Source organism: Chiloscyllium punctatum, chromosome 33, assembly GCF_047496795.1.
Source record: "Chiloscyllium punctatum isolate Juve2018m chromosome 33, sChiPun1.3, whole genome shotgun sequence".
NCBI lineage: Eukaryota > Metazoa > Chordata > Chondrichthyes > Orectolobiformes > Hemiscylliidae > Chiloscyllium > Chiloscyllium punctatum.
Genome location: NC_092771.1, coordinates 71,441,566 through 71,454,282, shown reverse-complemented (window position 1 = coordinate 71,454,282; position 12,717 = coordinate 71,441,566). Strand labels below are relative to the sequence as shown.

The following is a 12,717-nucleotide window of genomic DNA, read 5'->3' as shown; positions in this document are numbered from 1 at the left end:
CGCAATTCATGTATAAACAGAAATTTAAAAATTAATTTGATCAAAGGTCATAACAATATTTAGACGAATTGCAATTTTTAATAACAAATGTAGGTAATTAGCTGACTAATGAACACTTGGAAGTGGCATACATTTACTTAACGCTGAATAAAGCGACTTGTTTTCCCCCTTGTTACACAGCAGAATAACAATGTGTGTGTGTTCGAAATGTTTGAATCAAGCTCTTTCTCGCAAAATAACTGATGACTTACGATCTCTTCGCCTTGTCACCATTAAAACCACAACATTCTCAATATTTTCCAGGAATTTACAATCAGAAGAACTAGTTAATTCCTTCTCATAGCAACCCAAAGAGAATAAGTAGCGGACACTGTGAATAAGTGAGTCAATGCAAGAATTCAACTGAAGACATAATCCCTTCTTTCCAAAAATGTTCAAAATTAAAAAAAAACAAAATTCATTGCCATTGTTGAATGAAAGAATAAAGAGATACTAATTCTTTTTCATTTGATTTTGATGCATGAAACATCCGTAAGTCGTATTATGATTACAAACACGATAAATGTGAGCATTGAAGGCAAATGTAATTAATTGAATTCAACTATGTTTCAACAGGTAAAATAAAAATTGATACTTACAATGATTGAGAGATTGTGCACTGCAATATCTTTACAGTGGTTCATGTACTGTGCCGTAAATCCACATTTGCGCAACCTACTAGATTGAATAAGTATTATTTTTATTATAAATCAGCAACAATTGAATTATCAAAGTCTGTCAATGCATTAATGAATAATGAAAAATCTCTTTTTGCAAGTGATTGAGCAATGTCTGGATATGAACTGGAATTAATTCAGTGAAAAGTAATTACATTTTCCTGAATTTTAAGGCTGAGATTACCGTGATCATTCAAATGAGCAAACATCAGATATTTGCAATGACGTTGGATGGGAAGTCATTGGTTCCTTTGTGGGGTAGGTGACCTGAAAAATAAAGGTATTTTCATACTGTACTATTAGCACTAAGACATAATGAATTAAATCTAAATGTGAATCTCACTCTACTTGTTCAAAAGACTTTTTTTTTTATAAATAATTGTGCCAATATTGTAATGGCAATGACTTGATAATGAATGCTGTCTTTTGAAGAATTAAAATGAATCAATATTTCAAAAGCACTTTGCTGTGATGTTGATTGGATATTTATTAAGATCAGTAAACTGAGGCATAAACATTGTACCTAGCTTTTATGGATTGAAGAAAAATGAGCCATTCAGTGATTATTGAGCAAGAATCTTTTTTTAAGTAAAAAAATGTACTTAATACAAGAATTGTGAATTTCCATACACTGGATTCCTTGTAGAGATATGTTACATCAATTTATATGATCAATATTATGATCAATGTTTAAAGACTTGTGTCAGATTTAGGAAGAGAATTAGTAAGTCATGAAAGTGAGCTTGAAACTGAACAATGTAGTCAATGATATGTGGCATATGTGCGATTTTAATAATATTGTCATTTTTGTACAATGATGAATAATGTTGGAATAGAAATGACAAAAAAAATCAACACGGTCAAAGCAGTTCTTTTCTTACAATGAAATGAAAACTATAATCATTTTGTAGCACGCATTATTTGAAATAGCAGGTTTTTAAATGTGACATATACAGTGAAGTCTAACCCTTTTGCAAAAATGTGGGAAGTTCACAAATTTAAAATGCAGTATTTGTTCAATTTGTAATAAAAATGGTTATAATTTGAATTGTCTCTTGTACACACACAACAAAAAAGGAGCTTAAAGATTGTTAGATTGACAAAGATTTGCTTCCCAACATTATTGTAGTATAGTCAATATCTGTGATAAAGTAGAATTATTGGTTTAAACAATATAAATCAACATTAACGACTGAGCTGAAATATAGCACATCAATTGCATTAACTGCATAGAATAGTAAATAAATGTTTATTGTTGTCATTTGTCCTAGGAACAATAAGATACTTACTCAGGTTATTCCACTGAATAGTAATCAACTGATAATGAATATCTTTGTGTCGCTTTATGTGCATTGTTTTGTGTGAACATTGATTTGAATAAATTTAGATATTTACATGAATTAGGAACAGACTGATAACTGGGTGTGAAAGATCTTATTTAAGATTAGACAATTTTTATGTATTCTGGAGGTTTGCTGAACAAAACACTGTTAAGTCATCATGCAATAAACTGGATTAGAGAGAAATATGCAAATTCAATTTTCAAATGAATGCACTCGGATATTTTCCGAACATTTCAATCTTACATTCAATATAAATAGATGAATGGAAAACTAAAAGCAAATTTCAGACAACTCATAAACAGATCAATAACTAAAAATTGATATATAGTAGGAAGTGGCATTTGTTTATTTAACTGAAGAATAACTTAATTTTTTTCTCATATTTATACCTTTGAAGCATCAAGTCTTATCTTTACTTTGTATATTTCATCTTTGTGAATGCAACATTATCAAATATTTTGCAAAGAATATTGATTGAGTGGAATTAGATACATTCTGTTATGAGCGGACTGAAGAATATATATAGCAGATACTGTGATTATTGGAATGAACAACAAATGAAAACATATCTCATGTTGAATTGAAAGGCAATTCATTCGATTCTGAGATATTTTCTTCTCAACATTCAGAGCTGCTCTGGCACAGCTCTGTGCAAGGTGGGAATTGAAATTGGTCTGGTAACAGAGACACAACCAGACAACTCTGGTCTGGTCACAGATACACGACCAGAGTTGCACAAGATTCCTTCATAACATTCCCAACCAGGCTGGGCAGGGCTGAAAACTAATCAGATGTTTATTGTGATAATTGGATTGGAATTAAATGGTTGGATACTGTGTGCAATCTTCTGAAAATTCAGTAGTAATTTACAATAATGATGGGAGTTAACAAATGTCTTAATTTAACATGATTTTTATGATCACTTGTGAAACGACAACTTGACAGAATTGTGTGATTACTGTGCATTATAAATAAAAATGAATATAATTATTCTATATGTTCATAAGTTCCACATTTTCAGAAATGCAAATTACAATGTTTTTGATCTACACGTAAATTGGAACAAAATAATGAATTGGTCAATCAATGTGCCTATTCAGCTGAAGACAACTTTCATTCTTTCTGAAATATACGATTTCTAAGAAGTCACCATTTCCTCTGGTTGTTTAATGTAAGAAGAGAGATGCCAACCCTTTTTTGTGTGCTTCAAAAAATTCATGGGGATTTCAATGATTTTGCACGTGAAAAATATTCAATTGCTATTGTGATTAAAAACACAATAAATGTTAACATTGAAGTGATTTCTAATCAAATCAATTCAAAAGTGTTTCCAAGTTTAAAATGAAAAGCAATATTCAGAATGATTGAGTGATTGTGCATTGCAATGTCCTTGCATTAGTTATTATATGAAAACATAGTTCCACATGTACACCCCTTACCGAATTGAACAATTATTCGGTTTTGGCAACAAATCGATTTGAAATATTTTATTAATGAATTTAAGAATAATGAGGTATCTCCTCTTACTATTCCACTGAGTAATGTTAAGAAACGAAGAGAAATATTGCAGTGTAAATTAACTGGTGTTCCCTGAATTTCAATGGCCGAGAAGACTGTGATCTTTCAAATGAGCAAAAGTCAGATATTTACAAATGATGTTGCAATGTCAATTATTGGTCTTTTGTGGGCGTATTGGCCTTATCAAACAAGTTTTAATGTTGTAGCACTCACACTAAGAAATGTGGAAGATATTAAAAGCACATTGTACTTGTTATAAAGCCTAAGTTAAAGTATTGCGCAATTATTGTAATTGATAATTGTTTCAAAAATCCTGATAGATAAATTGACTTAATATTTTGAATGCACTTTGCTCTGATGTCGATTGTATATTCATTAAGATTAATAAACTGAAAATTAAAATATAAAACGTGGCTTTAATAATTAAAAAATCTCAGCAACAATTGAACATCGTTCAACTTTTTTTTGGTTGGTTCATGTCTATTTTATTAATGTAACTTTGATCATGATAAATGTTTAGATAAATGTCAGAACTAGGAAGAAAATAATGAGCATGGGAAAGTGGGTATTATTATGCACTAAACATCGAGTTAATGACATTTGGTACAGGGAGTCATTTTGTAGCAAAAAACTAATAATTGTGTGATTATTGTTCATTGACAACTAATGTTGGAAGAAAATAAAACTACCTCAAAATGAAATTAAAATAAATATCATTTTGGAGGTCACATGATTTGAAAAACGGAAATTGTCACTTAATGTGACATTTGAGCTGAAGAATCGTTCTTCCCCCCGCCACCCCCATGTGTAGTCCTGTCAATAATTTAAAATTTAGTATAAGTTGAACTAAATAACAAATGGATGTTCCTCCATTGTTTTCTTGAAAACAAAAATTTAAAAAATTAACATGAAAATGATATCGCTCTGCAAGGAATAATTTCACAGATAATAAGTGTTTGTATTGAATTTAAATGTCACCGTAGCTGTAGGAGTGATTTCCCCTGACAGGGAATGAAGACTGAGGAGATAGGCCGAACTCAGGCAAGTGGAAGATGTTTACTCATGCTGCAATCAGTTAATGCAGGGATCATCCCCCCGAGGCCAATCTAGGAAGGGAGGTCCATGACACACTAATGTGTACAGTTAAAAGCAGTATTTTTACACACCTTCTGTATTACAATGTCCACATGCAATGTGGTTACAGTCCTTCCACCATGATACAGACACCCGATCCTGTAGAACACCTAATCTTGGATGAACATCACTATGGATAGACCGAATTTCCTATTGGTTCATGGTGTTTTACAGGTGCTATAATCTCCAGGCCTTGGGATATCTGTGCATTTTATTTCCTCACATTACAAAATTAATTGCTGCAGTCCTTTGGGCCTCTCACTATGCCTTATTTACGATTCTCAAGAATATGTAATTAGAAAATTTTTAAATGTTCTGAGCAATTTTAAAATAGTAACTATTTCTGACAATAAAACCCTGTCTGTTTCCCTGACAGCCGCTGTGGAATTTAGCTGGGCTCTATCCTGCAGTTGGTGTTTATTCATTCACTGGGACAATTATTCTTTCATTAATGAAAGTCAGGGTTGGTCATTTTTCTGTGTGCCTGCATTCTCTTATCACTATCTGGAATATGACTGTCTGGAATTGCATGCTTATGGACTTGGAGTAGGATTGTACAAAATGTTCTTTTTTTAACTTAAGACTGAAACAGACTGTTGGTCTTATTTATCTCCCCTCCACCATTTTGTGTTTTAATTCCAAGGCAGGCTGCTCGGGGCTTCCCTACAGCAGCAAATCAATAAGAATTTCAGCATTAAAATAAAAATCAACATTCGCAACCATTAGGAAACAGTACCATGCAATATGCTTACGTCACTGAGACATAATTCCACACTTAAAGCCGACTATACTGATTTGATCAATGATTACATATTAGATATAAGTAACTATTAGTGTTAAAACTAGTCACTGTAAACTTAAAATGATTAGAAATGTCATATTACAATCCGCAACATGTAGAATTGGAGTCTAAAACAATCAGACGTATCTTCATTTGTAAGGCTGAATATGAATCCAATGATTTCTGTGAACATTCAAATGAGAAGATATCAGATATTTCCTGTCAGTGTTGGATGAGGGATCATTGCTTGGTTTGTGGTTGTGTTGACCTGGAATAAAAGATAATTTTTTCTTCGTAAAATTGGCACTATGAAATAATGATTTAAATTGAAATGTGAATCTCACGATATTTGTTACAAAACCTAAATTAAGTTAGTGTGTGATTGTTGGACTAACAATGAATTGGTAATCTATTTTAGAACACTGACACATTAAGTGATTCAATATTTCCAAACGGGTTTGCTGTGATATGGTACTAAGCACATATGCTTTTACTTAAAAATTAAAATCATGGCAATTGAAAGAAAGATAAATACACATACCATGCGCTTATTGTAAAGTCATGCAAAATACAACTGTGGAATATGTTTAAAGCAGTTTTTTCCTGAAATGAAAAGATAACTAGAATGATTAGCAGCAGGATGTAATCGCAATAAAAAATCATTCAATGTGTCTATTCAGCTGCAGGCAGCTCCCCTTCCTTACACACATGTATAACTTCCAACAATTCAAAATTTACTCTGATAAAGAAAAGAACATACGCATGTAAATTCTTTTTTCTTGTTGACAAAAAAGTCACAAATTTGAATTTTTTTAGCTTTAAAATATTTAACTATTACTGTGATCAGAAATACAATAAAACTTAATGTTGAAGAAAAATCAAATCAAATCAAATCAAAATACACATCGATATTCACAATAATTGGGAGAGTGAGCACAACAATATCTTTCCATCAGTTAATGTATTGAGCATTAATTCCACTGTTATATCCCTTACTGGATTGGTCAATTATTAGATATTAATAATATCTAAATTATTAATATGCTATCATTGAACTGAATATTAATGAGAAATCTCATTAATGTTTGAACGAGCAATGTGTCAACATAAACAGTAATTATTAGTGAAATGTCTAAGATATCTCTTTATCAATGAGGCTGAGATTACTTTGATTGTTGAAACGAGTAGCATTCAGATATTTATAATGAGCATTGGCTGCAAATCAATGCTTTTTGGTGTAGACCTGAAAGATTTTCTTATTGTAGTATAGGCAGTAAGAAATTATGATGTGCATCGCACCTTACTGAATATTTTCAAGTTTTCTAACAGTTTTGTGGTCCAATCTTCAGTTTGACAAGGGTAATTTTGGGTCAGAACATCAATAAATGCAAACATTTTAAACACATCTCCATCAAAGTTGCTAATCTGATAATTCAGAACAAATATTAAAAAATTACCTCTGTAAATTTAATTGCCTATATTATTAGATTATACTCAAGTTCGTTATCTACTTATTTCCTTCCTATTTCTGACACCAGTGGCTAAATATTGATTAGATTAAATGTCATATGAGATAGACATTTGCTTTTTCTCAAAGATCTGTATAGCACAGGAATGGGCCATTTGGCCCATAACGTTGTGCTGAACATAATGCAAAAGAAACTCATCCCTTTTGCCTACCCTTGGTTCATATCCTTCCAAATTATCGAAATGAACATTAAAGAGCCTTAATGTATCTGCTTCCACCACCAACCCTGGAAGTTCATTCCAGACACCTACCACTCCCTGTGTACAAAACAAATTGCCCCTTACATGCCCCTTGAACTTTCCCCCTAACCTTAAACACATGTCACGTAGTTTTTGACGCTTCAGCTCTGGGAAAAACTTTCTGACCATCAACCCTATCTACGTATCTAATGATTGTCCAGACTTCCATCAAGTCTTCCCCCAGTCTCCGCCACTTCACAAAAAAGCAATCTGAGTTTTTCTCGCCTCTCCAAATCCAGGCAGCATCCAGATAAACGCCCTCTGTACCCTCTCCAAAGCCTCCATACCCTTCCTGGAACATGGCGAACAAAAGTGAATACAATACTTTAAGTATGCCTTAACCAAAGTGTTAAAATGTTACAACATGACTTCCTGACTCTTGTAACCAGTTCCCTGACCAATAAAGGCAAGCATGCCATTTGCCTTCCTAACCACCTAATTACTTGCATGGTCACTTTCAGGGAGCCATGGTCTGGAACGTCAATATCCCTTTGAATAATAAAGCTGTTAGGGTCCTGCCATTAACTATCTACTTTTTTTTAACATTTGAGCTTCCAAAGTGAAACACCTCACACTTGTATGGATTAAACTTCACCTTTAATTACTCTGCCCATATCTGAAATTTATCTTTTTCCTGCTGCATTATTTGACAACACTCTACATTGTCCCCAACTGCACTGAATGTTATATCATCTGCAAACTTATTAACTCACCCAATTAGATTTTAATCCATGTCACTTCTATATAATTGCATCGCAAACAGAAGGGTTCCAGTACAGATCCCTGTGGATAAAAGACAGAAAATGAGGTAAATGCAGAATTCTTGAAGAAATGAGGTTTTTTCAATGACAGAATAATTCTGATGAATAATCTTCTAAAGTGAGATTTTTAAAGAAATTAACCCAATATTTTAATTCATTATCCAGTACAAACTGCTTTGAAAATATTGTATCATTTTAAGTGTTGCGTTCTCACATTAAATATTATTTAATTGTCATTTCAATTATCACACCATCATGAGATTTACATTTTCGTTCAATCCATTATTTATTAGAGCCAGTATCATAATGAAATATTGACATTCTTTTCAGGTCAACACACCTGCAATCAACCAAAGTTCTCTCACCCAACACTCATTTTAACTCTCTCATTCTCTTTCATTTGAATTCTCGTATTAATGGAAGGATCATTAATCAGTCTTATCAATTAAGAAATTGCTAACTATTTTTCACATAAATATTTAATTTTTTTCCAACATATTGCACAATTACATTGCAATAAGGGTTTTCTCATCATTCTTAAATTTGTTATCAGCCATTTTAAAACTAATTATTACCAAAATCTAACCGGTAATCATTGTTGAAATCCAATATCTCCAGCTGTATATGTGGAACTATGTGTCAGTACATCAACTGATACAAACAATATTGCACTCTACAATCTCTTAATCTTAGCAAAAATAATTTTAAGTGTGGAATCTTAGCTGGATTGAATTGGTTGTAAGAAAAAGTGCAGTCTGAAGAAAGGTCACCGGGCCCAACTCTCTCCACAGATGCTGCCAGACCTGCAGAGTTATTTTCCAGCAATTACTGAGTTTGTTTGTGATTTCCAGCATCCACAGTTTTGTTTACATTCTTGTATTGATTGTATTTCACTTCAATTCTACCATTGCTACAGTTCTGATTATTACAATAAGAGCTAAGTATTTTTCATGTTAAGCATTATTTAAATTTCACGTGTTCCTTGTGTAAATAAACAAGAATTAACAAATGTTTGTTCTATGCTTTTACAATAAATCTTGAATTCTTAGAAATCACATTTTTTTGAAAATGAGGGAAGTTGTTTTTCGCTGAGTAGTCACATTGAATGACTAATGCTTTATTTCCAATTCATGTGCATTAAAAAGCAGGTTAATTTTAATTTATGCACATGAATAACTGCTTAAAAGAAATTAACTTACTTGATTATCATGAGATTTATGTTTATTTAAGACCATTGTTGCTTCGTTCCATCATTATTAGAAATTACTAATTCTTTTTATCGGTCCATTACACACTGGAACTGTCTAATACAATCCTAGTCCAATTATAACAATAAATATCTGAGCAGTTTTCCCTGTGAATAAACACAGTAAGTATGTGATTATAGTCTTGCCCTTCCTGCATGGAAATATTATGGTAATGTGTGTACTAGTAGACCAGGAGCCATGGGTTCAATTCCCACCTTCAACAGAGATGTGTCAAAACACCTCAGAGTTGATTAGAAAATATCTAAGTGTCGACTGAATTGCTTTTCAACCAACATTGTCTCAACTTGTAACTGTTGTTCATTATAATGATCACAACATCTTGAATTTATTTGCTTCACATCACTGATTAAAGTATGAATTGGACTTGGACTGCTTTAGTACGTGAGAAGTAAATTATTTATTAACACTAAATAGCCACGAGATTATGCAAATTCCTTTTTCGATCAAATGTCATGGACTGTATCTTGTGGTCACTCTCATATTCACTTTCATTACCTTTTTATTTTCTTCTTAATTCAGACACAAATGTTTGAACATCGATAAAGTATGATTAAAGTATTATGCTGCTTCTAAATACCTCTCAACTTTTAATACCTTTGCAGTCTTAAAGATTCTACGGTGTAAATAATATTTAAGGTGAGGAGGAAAGATTTAAAAGGGGTCTGAGGGGCAACTTTTCCACACAGTGTGTTTCACATATTTGGATGAGCTGAGAGAGGAAGGGCAGAGGCTGGTACAATTACAACATCTAAAAGACTTTTGGACAGTTTATTGGATAGAAAACGTCCAAAGGGGTATGGGATAAACACAGGGAAATGGGACTAGTTTAGTTTAGGAAACCTGGCCGGAATGCCAAGTTAGGCTGAATGGCCTGTTTCCGTGCTGTATCAATCTAGCATTCTACAATTCAAACTTCACTGTGATTGGGAAAGGAAAGAACAAACGGGTGTAAATTCTATTTTGTATCCATTAAAAAGTGACATGAATTTTAAATAATTTTGTCACATGAAATAGTTTGCTCTTATTGTGATTAGAAATACAATGAATGTGAGCATTGAAGAGAAATATAATTTAATCAATTCAACTGTGTTTCCATGGTTAAAATAAAAATTGATATTCACAATCATTGTGAGTTTGTACATTGCAATATCTTCACATTACTTCATGTACTGAGCCATTATTACACATTTATACCCCCTACTGAACTGAACATTAATTAGATATTAGCAAAACTTAGATTTTCGAAAATCTATCAGTACACTTGTAAGAAGAAGAAATTTAATTTTGCTACATGACTGTGCAATGTGCAGACATGAACAGGAATTATTGCAGTGAAAAGTCGTTACAGTTTTCTGAATTCATAAGGCTGAGATTACTGTGATTATTCAAATGAGCGAAAGTCAGTTTACAAAGCACGTTGGATGCAAAATGATTGGTTCCATTGTGGGATAGTTCACCTGAAAACAATAGCATTGTTTCAATGGATTAAATTAAAATATGGATTAAAATATTATATGGATCTGACGATACACATTAGAAAGACAAACAAATTATTCTGCAATTATTATAAGGATAGTGAATTCCTAATAAATGTTGTATTCTGCACAAATAAATTGACTCAATATTTTAAAATCACTTTGCTCTGACGTTGATTACACATACATTAAGATCGGTAAACTGAAGACTGAAATATAATACCTAAATGGATCGATTGAGGACAATAAATGAGCCATTCAATAGTTATTGAAGAGAATTCTGTTTTGTCAAAATGCAGACAATACAGAAGTAATGTATTTCATTCAATTAGTTTACTTGTAGAAACATGTGATGTGATTTTCATTTATGTAATTTTACACTGATCGATGTTCAAACATTTGTGTCTGAATTAAGAAGAAAATAAAAAGATAATGAAAGTGAATATGAGAGTGACCACAAGATACAGTCCATGACATTTGATAGAAAAAGGAATTTGCATAATCTCGTGACTATTTAGTGTTAATAAATAATTTACTTCTCAGGTACTGAAGCAGTCCAAGTCCAAGTACAACAAGGTCTGGACAGTATCCAGGCTTGGGCTTACAGGTGGCAAGTAACATACATGCCACACAAATGCAGGCTATCACATATAAGACATAACCTAACCACCATCCCTTGACATTCGATGGTGTTACCATGACTGAACACCCACTATCAACATTATCCTGTGGATAATCATTGATCAGGAACTGAATTGGTCTCACCACATAAACACAGTGGCTACAAGAGTAATTCAACTCCTGGCTTCTGAAATCCTGTCCAATAGCTACCAAGCACAAGTCAGGAGTGTGATGGAAAACTCCCCACTTGCCTGGATGAGTGCAGCCCTAACAACACTAAAGAAACTTGATACCATCCAGAATAAAGCAGCCCACTTGATTGGCACTGCTGCTACTGAGCATCAGTGATGGTGAGGGTGGATGATTGTGGACGTCCTAGCTACAATCTCTGCCTCTTCTTATTAACAAAGATAAAAGAATCTTACATTGCTCAACTTTCTCATCAAAACCGAGTACAGTATTCACCCAAGCGCTCTTTTATACCAACCAGCAGCATTTCCACCACCAATAGCAGCTTCTCTTAAAATATTTTGTCAGTAACTTGTAATTAACTGGTTACTACAATTACAACTGAAAATGTGTTGCTGGAAAAGCACAGGTCAGGCAGCATCAAAGGAGCAGGTGAATCGATGTTTCGGGCATAAGCCCTTCTTCAGGAATGTCCTGAAGAAGCAGTGAACCACATTTTGAAATGATCTTTCTGAACATAATATAGATCAGGTTAAAACTGAAGTAGGTGTCTTACACAACTTGCAGCAAGGACACAGACAGTAGAATCTGAGGTGATCATGAGTATGTGGAGGTGAATGTGGGAGACAAGCTGGGACTGTATTGGAGTAGTCATCGTGAGAGGGAACAAATGCTGGATGCAGGGTTTCAGCAGCTGATGGACTGACACTGAGGTGAGCCATTGGAAACTGAGCAAGTGACCACCATCTCATAGGACAGAGAAACTGATCCATCCGCCTGAAACTGAGTGACCACGTGGCTGTCAGTGACTCCAACACAAGTGAATGGAAATATTGCTCAGAGCCTGTTTCTGTAACATTCAACACAACCAGGAAATGGAAAGTGAATAATGAGCTGAAAACAAGGCCACTGCTCTGTTAGAGTCTAAACATTTCAATGTTCAGTTATTGAACATTACTGACTCTCAGAATATTCTAACCTGCAGAATCACAGTAAAAGGGGAAAGTAAACAACATTCTTGGCAAAGGCAGAATGAGCCAACTGCTTGTATAAAAACAGCTCAGACAAAGTGGCTGAATCCTCCACAAACTGACAAACACAGATACCATCAGATTTATAGATAGAGATTGGAATTCGTGAGAAA

The 12,717-nt window shown here is 33.4% G+C and overlaps 1 long non-coding RNA gene across 1 annotated transcript in view; it reads right to left on the bottom strand.

The window, feature by feature from the left end:
• Positions 1 to 5,562: 5,562 nt before the first annotated feature.
• Positions 5,563 to 12,717, bottom strand: part of LOC140458620 (uncharacterized) — a 31,166-nt gene continuing 24,011 nt past the window's right edge. Inside the window, exons 2-3 of the long non-coding RNA XR_011953620.1 lie at positions 7,973 to 8,042; positions 5,563 to 5,760 (exon numbers count right to left, since the gene is read on the bottom strand). This is a non-coding gene — a long non-coding RNA (uncharacterized lncRNA). The remainder of the gene's footprint in view (positions 5,761 to 7,972; positions 8,043 to 12,717) is intronic.